This window comes from Dreissena polymorpha, chromosome 5, assembly GCF_020536995.1.
Source record: "Dreissena polymorpha isolate Duluth1 chromosome 5, UMN_Dpol_1.0, whole genome shotgun sequence".
Classification (NCBI taxonomy): Eukaryota; Metazoa; Mollusca; class Bivalvia; order Myida; family Dreissenidae; genus Dreissena; species Dreissena polymorpha.
In genome coordinates, this window is record NC_068359.1 from 1,484,442 (window position 1) to 1,498,394 (window position 13,953).

The 13,953-nt window shown below is 36.1% G+C and overlaps 1 long non-coding RNA gene across 1 annotated transcript; it reads right to left on the reverse strand.

The window, feature by feature from the left end:
• Positions 1-4,271: 4,271 nt before the first annotated feature.
• LOC127882321 (uncharacterized) lies at positions 4,272-8,763 on the reverse strand. The gene is made up of 3 exons (XR_008050485.1): positions 8,708-8,763; positions 6,455-6,690; positions 4,272-5,759 (listed from the first exon to the last, which is right to left on the reverse strand). It is a non-coding gene; the product is annotated as an uncharacterized LOC127882321 (long non-coding RNA).
• Positions 8,764-13,953: the final 5,190 nt, after the last annotated feature.

Consider the following 13,953-nt stretch of genomic DNA (forward strand, 5'->3'; position numbering starts at 1 on the left):
GGGGGGCATAAAAATGAGGAACTATGCCACATGTTTAAATTTGAACAAGTGCATAAAGTGAGTTAATCAGTCAAGTATTGTTTCTTAGTCCCTTTAAAAGACTTTGAAGAGATGAGTAAATTACTTTAGTCATGTTCTTGTGTAAGTGTGAATGCCATCAAAAACCCATATGTCTGCTGTGTTTTTGCAGATGCCGGCTGTGTCCAATGTTGCTGGCCAAGGTTCTTAACATGCGTTCAGGGCAATGCTGATCTTCTGAAATGTTAAACCAATGCCCTGATGTTATTTAGGGGGCTCCATTCAGCAATCACTCCAATGGTGGAATCGGGACACCCTTTATGACCAAGGTGAGTGCATATCTTGTATGTGTGTTTGTTTTTAAAGTTTATGACGTTTTGTCATGACAATGCGGCATTGTGTGAGGATCTCTGGTCATCAAAGTAAGCATTCAATATACCACTGCAATAGCAGAACATCCACATCCAGCTATTATTGTGAAAACAATATTGTTAAAATGCATCTATAGACTAGCCCTTAATCATTTTACGAACGATTCCTCTACTATTAGTGCCTCTGATTTTGAATGTTCTTGTTTTTTGGTTTATTTTCCCTTTAATAGTTTTATTATGGCGAAGAATCCACAGGTGCTTCTTATTTTACCACATTTCAAACAAGTTATAACCAATATATACCAGCATGTTATCTTTGAGATTTTGATCACACAAAATGTCTAAAGGAGAAATTTACTTCAGACAATCTTGCAAAAATGGGTCTTAAGACATATCAGCGCAGTGCTGCAGATGTGCCTCTGCCATCGGTACATTCTGATAACTTGATAAGTAATAAGTCATAATTTCCTCTTATGCGACCACAAAATCTTGCGTGACTTTATGGCAGACAGGTAGGCAGATGCGCACGCTGGTCTGCAGTTTTTCTGGTCGCATCTGTTGAAGTTAGATTCTAAGACCCATTTCGCACGACAATGCTCATAAACATTAATTTTCAACATTGTTGGACCTGGGTCTTGCTCAAAACGCAGTGAAGGCAGTGGAGTCGTCGACACCATATGGGTCTCTTTTTCATCAGATTTACTGCATCATGACTAATCACGGGTTTGGTGGAAAAGACTTCTCGTCTGCTTTTAAATTATTGCAGGATTAGAACAAGGAAAAGACATGATAAATAACATCATTATGTAGTATTATTATTTCCTAAATGTATCCACTAAAAATCATGTAAATACATGAATGAACATTCATAAGAAAACTATTGTTAATGATTCAAGACATTTGAAAAATAACTTTAAAATGATTTTTTTATAGATTATACAAGATTTTTATGCCCCCGGTAGGGTGGCATATAGCAGTTGAACTGTCCGTCAGTCGGTCAGTGTGTCAGTCTGTCCGTCCGTCCGAAAACTTAAATGGCCATAACTTTTTCAATATTGAACATAGCAACTTGATATTTGGCATACATGTGCATCTCATGGAGCTGCATATTTTGAGTGGTGAAAGGTGAAGTTGAAGGTCATCCTTCAAGGTCAAATGTCAAATATATGGCGTCTGTCCGTCCGTCCGAAAACTTTAACATTGGCCTTAATTTTTTCAATATTCAAGATAGCAACTTGATATTTGGCATGCATGTGTATCTCATGGAGCTGAGCAATATGAGTGGTGAAAGGTGAAGGTCAAGATCATCCTTCAAGGTCAAATGTCAAATATATGGCGTCTGTCCGTCCGTCCGAAAACTTTAATATTGGCCATAACTTTTTCAATATTTAAGATAGCAACTTGATATTTTGCATGCATGTGTATCTCATGGAGTTGCACATTTTGAGTAGTAAAAGGTGAAGGTCAAGGTCATCCTTCAAGGTCAAATGTCAAATATATTGCGTCTGTCCGTCCGTCCGAAAACTTTAACATTGGCCATCACTTTTTCAATATTGAAGATAGCAACTTGATATTTGGCATGAATGTGTATCTCATGGAGTTGCACATTTTGGAAGGTGAAAGGTCAAGGTCATCTTTTAAGGTCAAAGGTCAAATATATGGCATCTGTCCGTCCGTCCGAAAACTTAAATCTTCGCCATAACTTTTTTATGCCCCTAAAGGGTGGCATATAATTTTTGAACTGTCAGTCTGTCTGTTCGTCAGTCAGTCCGTCCGTTTGTCCGTCTGTCCGTCCGTCCGAAAACTTTTGACATTGCCCATAACTGTTGCAATATTGAAGATAGCAATTTGATATTTGGCATGCATGTGTATGTCATGGAGCTGCAAATTTTGAATGGTGAAAGGTTAAGGTCAAGGTCATCCTTCAAGGTGAAAGGTCAAGGTAAAAGGTCTAATTTTGCAATATTGAAGATAGTAACTTGATATGTGGCATGCATGTGTATCTCATGGAGCTGCACATTTTGAGTGGTGAAAGGTCAAGGTCATCCTTCAAGGTTAAGGTCAAAGGTCAATTTTGCAATATTGAAGATAGCAACTTGATATTTGGCATTCATGCATATCTCATGGAGCTGCACATTTTGAGTGGTGAAAGGTCATCCTTCAAGGTCAAGGGTCAAATTTTGCAATATTGAAGATAGCAACTCGATATTTTGCATGCATGCGTATCTTATGGAGCTTTACATTTTGAGTGGTGAAAGGTCAAGGTCGTCCTTCAAGGTCAAAGTCAAAGGTCAAATTTTGCAATATTAAAGATAGCAACTCAATATTTGGCCTGCATGCGTATCTCATGGAACTGCACATTTTGAGTGGTGAAAGGTCAAGGTCATCCTTCAAGGTTAAGGTCAAAGGTCAATTTTGCAATATTGAAGATAGCAACTTGATATTTGGCATTCATGCATATCTCATGGAGCTGCACATTATGAGTGGTGAAAGGTCATCCTTTAAGGTCAAGGGTCAAATTTTGCAATATTGAAGATAGCAACTCGATATTTTGCATGCATGCGTATCTTATGGAGCTTTACATTTTGAGTGGTGAAAGGTCAAGGTCGTCCTTCAAGGTCAAAGTCAAAGGTCAAATTTCGCAATATTGAAGATAGCATCTCCATATTTGGCATGCATGCGTATCTCATGGAGTTGCACGTTTTGAGTGGTGAAAGGTCAAGGTCATCCTTCAAGGTCAAAGGTAAAATATATGGCATCAAAGCGGCGCAGTAGGGGGCATTGCGTTTCACGAACAAAGCTCTTGGTTACGCTTGAGGTAATGATTTTGTAAAAAACAACAAGAACCTTTTCTTAGATATAAGTTAAAAGATGATTGTTTATATTAACCTGGTAGAATATGTTTTTTGTTATAACAAGCTTTTGTTCAGCCAGAAATGTCTTAAGATAAAATAATATTTTGATGTAATTTTCACACTATATTAAGGTTGTTTCAGCAGATAACCAGACATCAGACTGCGTGTCACCGGTGGTTACATCATTATGAGTTTGTGTTTTTTTATGTACCAATATATTTTGAAGGAGTCGAAGAGGTACCGTAATTTTCTATCTTGATGACTAAAAAACGTGCATTATAAGACAGAGCTTTACATAACAGTGCCTCTTCAAAAGTCAACATGTTGTTTCCATGAACGGTTGTGTTTTGAAATACAGCATTTGAAATACTTGTACCTTTTAAAAGATGCAAATGGGAATGTTGTTTATGGTAGTTTTTGTTTAATTCAATATGAATTGCTATGAATGGAATAGTGAGAACTGTATGTGCTTCTTTAGTATGGTATTGTTTATAATAAATACCAGTTTAATTTATCATCTAGTGTGTATAGCCTTTACATGAAATGCCAATTGTGTTGTTGTTTTGAAAAGATAATTGCATCTTGTTGTTAATAATGAATAAATCTTTTTTATTTTAACAATTATGAGATTTTCAATACATTGCAAACCACTATTGCTTCTCTTCATTGGATATATTTCTTAATTTAACGGGCATTGCTTTAACATTTGAGTCTGGCTCTGGGAATATTGGACCCAATGCATGTGCTCAAAATGTTGTCTCAGATTAGCCTGCACCGTCAGCACAGGCTTATCAGGGACAACAATTTCTGCCAGATACTTTTTTATCGAAAAATTTTATTTAGAGGAAAGTTCATCACTGATTTGCCCTGATTAACACTTGACACACATGCATTAAGACCCATTTTTTCAGACCGAGGCTCAATTATGTTGTTGCTGTGTGTCTTGTAATGACTGTGGATGAAGCCATCCATCATGAAATAGCATGTAAACATAATCAACATAATCAAAATACTGAATAACCTTTTTTACAATTTTATTAGAAAATATATGCATTACATGGCATACTGGTTAAATAAATATTAGGATGAAACACACATTATATAAACATCATGTGAAAACAAAATGATCTCTCCGGTCCTGTTGCTAGTGTATCCCACACATACTGCTTATGACTAGACATATGCAACTTTACCATGATCATACAATTGTTTTCAAAACAATATCTACACTGGTGCAATATAAGTTAAAAACCTACATATACATGTGAGATTGCACTACTGTCCGGTTATATGTAAATGCATGGATGCTTAATAAATAAACTGATTTATATTTGTTAATTACATATACTTCATCATGGTTTTATAATTTTGTGTAAAATAAATGCAATTAAACCACAAAGAAATTAATACCTGTCATTTTGTTTGCCAAACTTATTTTTACACGTGTTAAGTGCTCACCTATTACTTATAAAAGACATAGAATAAGTGTGGAAAAGCACTTAACCTCATTAAATGCTAGAATTCAGTGTCCTGTCTTTAACAAAGATCTTAGGACGCTTTTTGGTTATGACTGAATAGTCAGCTTACAATAAATAGGCATTTAGAATCTGTATGATCCTTAAATAAAGGGCATTTGAATATTGAAAGGAAAAACATACAATTGACCCTTGCTCTGGGGAAAATGGGGTTTAATGCATGTTCCTAAAGTGTTGTCGCAGATTAACTTGTACAGTCCACACAGGCTAGTCAGGGAAGAAACTTTCTGGTTTTATGAGATTTTTCGTTAAAAGAAAGTATTTTGAAAAAGAAAATCCAGTCTAGGCCGAAATTGTTGTCCCGGATAAGAACGTGTGGACCACATAAGCTAATCTGGGATGACACTTCACACTCATGCATAAAGCCAATTTCCCCAGAACGCAGCTCAATTTGACTGAATACCAGGTCTACTTAACCTAGGCCGTTCACTGCAAACAAATTATGAACTAATGTCCCAATGTCAGCACAACAAAATAGAAAGGTAAGACATTTTTACTAAAAAATACACCTTTGAAATTTAGCAGGAACATATCTGCTTACCAATGTACAAGATGTGTGAACAATATGCTTGTAAAATCATCGCAAGATAAGTTAAATAATGTGAAATAAATCAATTTCTCTAATATTATGTTGAGCCTAAGCATGCCAAATGCTCAAATGGCAAACAACAAATGGCTGCATGATTGAATAAACAGTTCAATATGTTCCAACTAGCAGAATATTTTTTATTAAGATTGGACTTATTTTTCCTAAATCTTATTTAAATACCACTTCGGATATTGGATACAGAGTGGCCAAAATTCTTAGAAATAAAACACACAGTACACTCTATTATCATTATCCAAACATTTAGACTGGTCCCTAAAGATTTTTCTTAGCCTGCTTGTAGCTCCAGTGAATCTGATTCACCTCTGTGCTGGTGTCTCTCCCGGGTCTGTCTAGCTCCTTCAACAGGTGGTCTTTAGTTGTAACCAGGGACCTGCATTTACAGTAGGAAAGTGAATGCAACACATTTGTCTTGTTAAGGTTGAAATCATTTAATATTTAGCTTGACTTACATGTATGCAAGAGCTTAGGCCTTATTAAGAAACGTTAAGTATATGCAATTGTATAACTGATAACTTATTATAGTTATTGGCCTTGGATTTAAGGGCAAAAAACATTTTAATGCTATAACTGATACCAGCAGAGTTACCGGTATAGCCTTTGCAGTTTGAACCTGACTCAACACGATACACATGTTTATTTGTATACAGTACTTATAAGTGCCGTGTTGTGGAATCTTATTGTCTGTATTGCAGTAATGTCTTTACCCAATTGGAAAAAGGACGGGTACACTTGGGAATTATTTTTTTTTAATTCAAAAGTGTTTGAAATATCCTAAACTATGGAACTAAAAACCATAAACCTTTTTAGCGTTAGCTGCTAAAAGCATGTTTCCTCATCATTAATTATTTAGAGGGTTTCCAGAACAAATTGAAAGTACAGGAAGGTCTTGTAAACAATAATTAGGAAGTATTCAATAATAAATGACTTCTTTAAGTTTGCACAGTAAAATAAAATGTATATGCATGAATATTATGAAACAATAGAAATATTTACATTAAAAAAGAATTAATTTGGTATAGACTGTAGTTCCAAAATATCTAAACAGTCCTCTTTCGTGATGCCTACCTGATAACACCTGGGTGTAATAGTCCAGTGCTGACACTGCCACAGTTCCTGTATTTGCATGTCCATGCCTCCTTCTTTTACTGTCGGGTGCAAAAATTGCCTTTGCAGCACTGGTGCTACTGACAGAGGTTACTGGTGCAGGTGCTGCTATTGTGTACTACTGTCACTTGTGTTGACATTCAACAAATCTGCTGCCTGCCTTAAATGAGCAGCTGCTCTTTGCTGTTGGCTCATATCTGCAAATGTATTCATGTACATTATTTTTTATTTACAAAATCAAGTCACTATTATGTAGTATAATGATAGATTCAAGAGATAATAACTGTTACGTAGTCAGATATTACACTTGGTGATCTAAGTTTCTATACTTTTTTCACAGAAATATGATCTTATCTGCTTTGTTCATCTAAGTACCATCTTTATAGGAAATCTTCATACCCCCATAATCCTACATGTACTAACATCTTGATGTGTTTGTTTGTATGGTGTTTATGTCCATGTATTTAACTAACATTAAGGCAAAGATTCACTTATTTATTCTTCCTGGATTTCACCAGTACTAGGCTAGGGCTCTGCAGTCTTGCCAGAGGAAACTCCCATGAAAAAACTCAGCGCCGCATGTGAGGATCGAACCCAGGACCCCTGAGTGACAAACCGTAAACATTAACTGGGTCACTGAGCTACACATTATAGATGCAAAGACAAACAAGATCAATCTACCATTTAAGTCTACAGTCAACAATCTTCATCAAAATGTGTCTGTTTGATGACACCTGTTAGGTATTACTGTAGTCAACTCAAACCCATTTTGGTCAACTTATACCTGTTTTTTTTTTGGTCAACTGGTACCTATCCAAAGTCATGTCGTACCCAATATACAAAAATAGGTGTAAGATGGTCAATATATATTGATAATAGTATACAACAGTATCAGAAATATAAACATTTGATATGGAAAAGAGAAACCATTAAATTCCAAAAAACATAATTATTTTTGTTCGTCAATGAGGTTACAGTGCATACTTATTTTCTCACATTGCTTTCCATTTTAATTAAATATGAATGTCTATGCCGTATTTGGGATATACTAGTAAAAAACAATTAAAATAAATAATTTGAATAAAATACGATTTTACCATGAACATAGGTACGATTTGATTTAATAAAGACAGTGTTACGAAGATATGCAATGAAATCAGTATAAAATTAATAGTTAAACTGAAACAAGCCAACAGTTAGACGTTTTGATCATCGTAACTCACTTTCGTCACAATGATACTATGGGACGTTTTGACCACAGGTGGAAGTAGCGTACCCTGGATAGTATATTCAAATAAATATATAAAATCATGTTAAATGAGAGAAAAAATGAAAGAAAAGCGAAAAAAAAAATCTCCACCCTCTGATATTAAAATCATAACAAGGTCATTAACTTGAATTGTCATAGGCCTTTCTTCGCGGGCCGCAAAAATGTCAAAAATAATAATAATCCAAAGCATCCCTTGATCCTCTAATGGGCAATTGGACAACCTTTCAAAAAAAGTTTACTTCAAAGAAATCCGTCCAGCCGTTTACTCACAGTCGGTCGATAACCACGCAATATTTCAAGCCAAACGGTCTACAAGAATAAATGTGGGACAGACGTTCACACAATATTTTTGAGTTTTAATCGATAGCTCGCGTCCTTTTCCTTTCAAACAACGAGGCATGTCACATAGTGCATGCATATGCAACCAATTACCCCTAAAAACTAATTCCAAAAGTTTATATTTTATTTGCAACAACTGTTTTAAGTCGAAATTTGATTTACTTGAAAACGAATGTAGCCATCGCTCTTGAACTCGGCTTACCAATGAATTACACTGACAGAGCCAGGCACAGAAATATCCAATCAACAACAACAACGACGTTTTAATAAATGTATATACATTAAAAATACTTATCATTCTGATTGTATTGGAATAAGTTTTTAGGGGAAAATTTTTTTTGCTTTTTTTTTGTTTCATTTTTTCTCTCATTAAACATGATTTATATATTTATTTGAATATACTATCCAGGGTACGTTACTTCCACCTGTGGTTTTGACAGTGGTACGTGTAACGTGTAAATGAAACAAGATTTAATACGTCCATCAACTTTAAATACAGTAGACCTTAATCACAAACCAAATGACAACTTGAAACGTTAGAAATGGGGATTACAATCGTATGCAATTTACCTAATAAGCAAGTACAATAAAAAAGTAACTTTTACCTGAATAAGAACAGTGGAAGATGCGGTCGAAACGACGCGGCAGAGTAATTCATCCGGTAGATATGGAATACAACACCGTTCTAAATATTAACCTTTTACGAAAACTACCGAAAAGTACAGAAAACTCTGGTTCTCCGTCTTGTATGAATTCAATATTACTAATGCATTCGTCTTAATGCATTCGGCATTCGGCTTACTTCATTTTAGCTGCTGCCATGTGCTTATTCATTTCGCTTAGTAGAACTTACAAAAATATGCCTTTTTACGTTTTTACTAAGTTTTGAAATAATAATTGTTTAGCAACAAGATGATAGCCACATGAAATTAACAGAAATAATTCATTTATCATTTACTCGCAATAATACATGATAATCTTACATCGAGTAAACATTAAAACGAAGTATGCAAGCAATGTTTCACTAGCTGATAGAAACAAGCATAAAGACGAAAGGAAGACGAAGTTTTTTTGTAACAAAAAAATTAAAACAAAATGCAATTGTCATTTAGCAGTATGCAATTGTCATTTAGCAATATGTAATTGTCATTTGGTAACATGAATGGACTGGCGGATATTCCCTTCCATATATTCGATTGAATCATCAATGCATATTTAAAACAAAAACATTTACAATTTAAAAAAATGCTGTCGCTGGTAAGGTTATATAGGCTTGATTTTTAAACTTATATCAATACGCAAAAGCCGGAAACTCAATTATTCATCGCAGAACACCATGCAGAGACGACGTTTACGACTACAGCCCTCTAATGTGACATTTGTACCTGGCATGAACAATTAATTGTGACGTGTCGTTTGTGTCTGGAAAATACGATGAAAATTGTAAATAACCTTTATTTGCCATTAGGTTTTACTAACTTTAGTAACATATTGGTTTACCAAATAATACATTTAAATCGAACATTTTCCGTTCGGATTCCACGAGTAAAGGTATTAACTTATAACTACACGTCTAGTCTAATTTCAAAACAATTACTCATCCCTTCACTGACAACAGTATTAAATTTTTAATGGGTTTCAGTAAAAACGTTTTTCAACTTGTAGCTGAAAAAGTACAACATTATTTATTTTTATACATTGTTCTTGTTTTAGAGCCAACAGCATACTTTTCGGCTCTTTTAAACCAATCATAACACAATAAAATTGTACCCTTTAAGGAAGCTTTTAATAGATAGAAGGTGAGCGTTAGCTGAGAGGGACATCCAATTAATTCCTTTATAAGCTCAATTTGATCTGCGTGTATTAACAGAATATGAAATCCTTAAATGTCGATATAAAACGTTCATTCTCCCCGCCAGAAAATAAAGACAAAGTGAAACGAACTCTGAACAACAACAGAAATGACAAAAGTTTAACTCATAATGCGAAAACTTATTGATAATAAAAACACCAAGGCTTATTGAATCATCATAATATTAACTACAACTGAGGTAAATCCTTTTACAATATAACCTATTATCAATTACTTTGTATAGCCTTGATCTGCAAGACTTATATAATGACGTAAAAGCGAAAAAATACTCTTTCTATAGGCACAAAACCAGACAATAATTTTGCTTCAAAATTATTTGTAACTTAACCAAAACGATGCGTAATAATATTTCATATGCCAGTGTTATTTTTTAAATAACGGTGAGGACGACAGATTTGTGAAAGAAATCAACTCGGCGTTCGTTGCCGATATAAATGCATGTCAGCCATACAACTCCAATGGAAATTTTTACTGATCAGAACATTGTGAAGATGGTACTAACGAGGGAAACAACTCAAGTTGTAATAAGTAGTGTAACATAAACCAACGTGTTTGTAGAACAAAGGAAATCCCCTTTTCAAACTTGTTTGTTCTCGACATGCACAACACTATCGATTTTCGCGTATCTTGTTAGTATTTCTTCGGGAAATCAAAATATTAATTTTTAAGTGTTTATTAACATTATAAGAAATTTCAAATTATAATGCAGTATTTACATAATTAAAGACCTAAGTTAATGTGTTAATAATTAGTGCAACACTTAAGTTACAATTTATATTGGTGTACATATATTTAACCGCTTGAGAAAGATGTTCAATTATTAAGAAAAATACACGTGTCTGTTAAATCAGTTTGCACCGTTATTTAAAACAATATCACTATTATTATTGAGATAAATCATCCATATTTCACAGTCTTTCAGGAAATGTTTAGCTACATGCTTAGTGTGCTTCGAATTAATGTCAGCACCGGAGTGTTCTGAACCCGAGTTAATATTCTTAGTAATGTTGGTAGAAATACACTACGAACTAACTCTTTATTCAAGAAAGACTACTCTGTAGAGAACTATTATCTACAGTTATTCCTTAGAACTCATCGCTTTTCGCTAAGTAAATTAAGATGTTGGTGAGCGCAAATTAAAATTGAACATTTCTGTTTTAGGGGCTATCCGTTAAGTATAGATTATGCCCCTTTTTAGTGTTTTACAAGATTTATGTTATCACATTTTATATGTCTGATTACTTAAGAAATATGTTATGTTAACTAGATCCAATTCATGGAATGCTAATTTAAGTGTGCTGTCAAAAATGGAGTAATTTATAGGATTATTGCCCAACACTTCACTGACTAGAGAGAGTGCCAGAACCTGCTTTAACATGATAATTTTCATTTAAAATTAAAATTACATTTTAACTGTGGTAATTAAAACTTTATGCAGTTTTTTTGTTATACATATTCTCAAAAGTATTGTTTACCTGATCCATAAACTCATTCCTGAACCGGTTACTATATTGTGTGATTGGGAGTGTAAATTTGCCTTTAAATTAAAATCGATCTTCATGTATTTAAATCTTGTCAACGGTTAAGGTCCGTATTTGAAGTGTGCCAAATTAGAGTACTTCGAATTATGGCCTAATACCCCCCGATACACCGAATCCGTTCGAAGTACGTTCTGAAAAATGTGACTAAACGGGCTCGAAGTGTGTGAGAACGGAGTGATCGTAGTAGCAACGTGTTACGAACTGTCTTCGAACTTTGTGTGGACGGCCTGGAACGGGGTTGAACGGGTGTGGTGTTTCAGAACTTTGAGCCTACTCAAACATTTCTTCCGATCATCCCGTTCTACAATTAAACGTAGTAACAACGTGCTGGAAACGGAATGGACGTACTAAGAACGGATAGTTTGAACTAATGTCGGGTTAGGAACGTGCCAGAACGTGAGGCGATCGGACCGAAATTACCTGTTCGATGCCACACCGATCGAGTCCGTTTCTAGTCCGTCAAATCCGTTCTCAGACAGACCGACCCCGTCCGCACTACGTCTCAAGTACGATCTTGTTTCGTGTAAATAAATAGAAACTAAAAGATAAGTTCTTACAAAGTTTGCAACACGTTCTATAAGTTCTCAGTAAGTTCTTAGTACGCTGCACTCGTTTTAAGGAGTTCACACTAGGTTCAAGTACGTTGTACTCGTTCAATGCAGTTTTTACAAGGTTCAAACCGTTAATACAATACGTTCAGACAATTTGCATATAAATAGAGATCGTTGTCTCAAAACTCATCATGTGTGATAATAAGTTGAAACACGGACAATCTTGGAGCTGTTATTTTTTTAAATGTTGGCTTCGTGCAATTTATGTTAAAAGCAGAGCAGCAGTATTATGTTTGGTTGGGCCGAGACAGAACAAATGTACGTCTGGTCGGCTCAAAGCGTGAAACATAAATGAGAACTGGAAGGAACGTGGTCGGTTTTATAATCGGCGTGCAGAACGTGGCTGCAACTACGTCCTAAACGTACTAAGAACGTAGTGGGACGGAGTGAAAACTGCCTTTGAACGAGTTACCACTTCACAACGAATAAAGAAGAACTGCATTCGATCGTGATCGAACTAGCTGAGGACGGGCTCCGTCTGACTGAAAACGGTATACCAACGGCGACAATGGACAAATTGACCCAATTTGAACTGGATAAAGACGGACTTGCAACGGGATAGGGACGAGCTGTACGTAGCGCGAACTGTGTATGAATGTCATTCAAACATATTGTAGATTTATTTCTGACCAAAACTAAACGTTCAAGCAAATTCACATCCCGTTCTGCATTTTCTTCAGAACGTGGTCGAACTGTCTTAGAACGTGCTTGGTGTATCGGCTCCTTTATAACCCCGGCACACTAGGCCACGTCCACACTACGTCCTCAAAAATATACCAGGACGCAGGGCGAACGTGTACAGCGTAGCGACGACGCAGTAGACACGGCTTTGCGCGTGGTATAGTCTTCATGTACGTGAAGGACGTGGGTGAACTTTGAACATGTTCAAAACTTACGTGTCGAGGACGTGGTCAAATCAGGACGTGGTACGAACTTAGTAAGGTCGTAGTAATGACGTAGCTAAAATCTTGTAAGAACCTCATTGAGCAATACACGCGTAGTGGAGACGTGGACGAGTGTGTGACGTTCGCATCACGTTGTCTCTAGGTTGTCACTACGTTCTTGCTACGTCTATCGGGTTCTCACTACGACCCTTTCTTGCAAGTGTTGCGACAATGATACGTCCCTACTAGGTTTCAAAAGACCGCATTAGGTTCTTAGTACGTTCTACCGGTGCAAAGCACGTCTAAGGTACGTTTGCAGCAGGCTCTAGCCACGGCCATGCCACGTTCTGATGGTCGAGTATAAAAACTGGATTCATTTCCCTTTCACTTTCATTTCAATAAAGAATGAACAACCAAGAACTTCTCCAGCATGTTGCTGTATTGGCTGGATAACATGCTCTTCTCGATTGACAGGTCGCACTATTGCTTGTAAGAAGGAGAAGGCGGAGAAGAAATAGAAGACAGCCCAGGTCTTGCTGGGTGCGGCCTTGGCTGTCAGCAGAAAGCAGGCTGCAATTCGGCCATTATGACCGACTTATGGCAGAATTAAGAATGGAAGATCAGCAATCATTCTTCAATTTTCTTTAAATGCCTCCTGAAATGTTTGATGAGCTTCTCATTCTAGTTGGTCCAAGATGTCAGAAGCCAGACACCCCCTGCAGGAAAGCGCTGGATCTAGGTCTGAAACTTGAGATTACGTTACGACACCAGGCATCTGGCGACAAGTACCCATCCTTGCAGTACGCCTTTAAAGTTGCTAGGAACACAATATCTTTGTTTATTCCTGAAGTTTGCCGGGCAATCGTTGACGAATATAAGGACGAAATCATATCATGCCCAACATCACAAGTGGCGCACTATTGCGGATGAGTTTCAGACAAA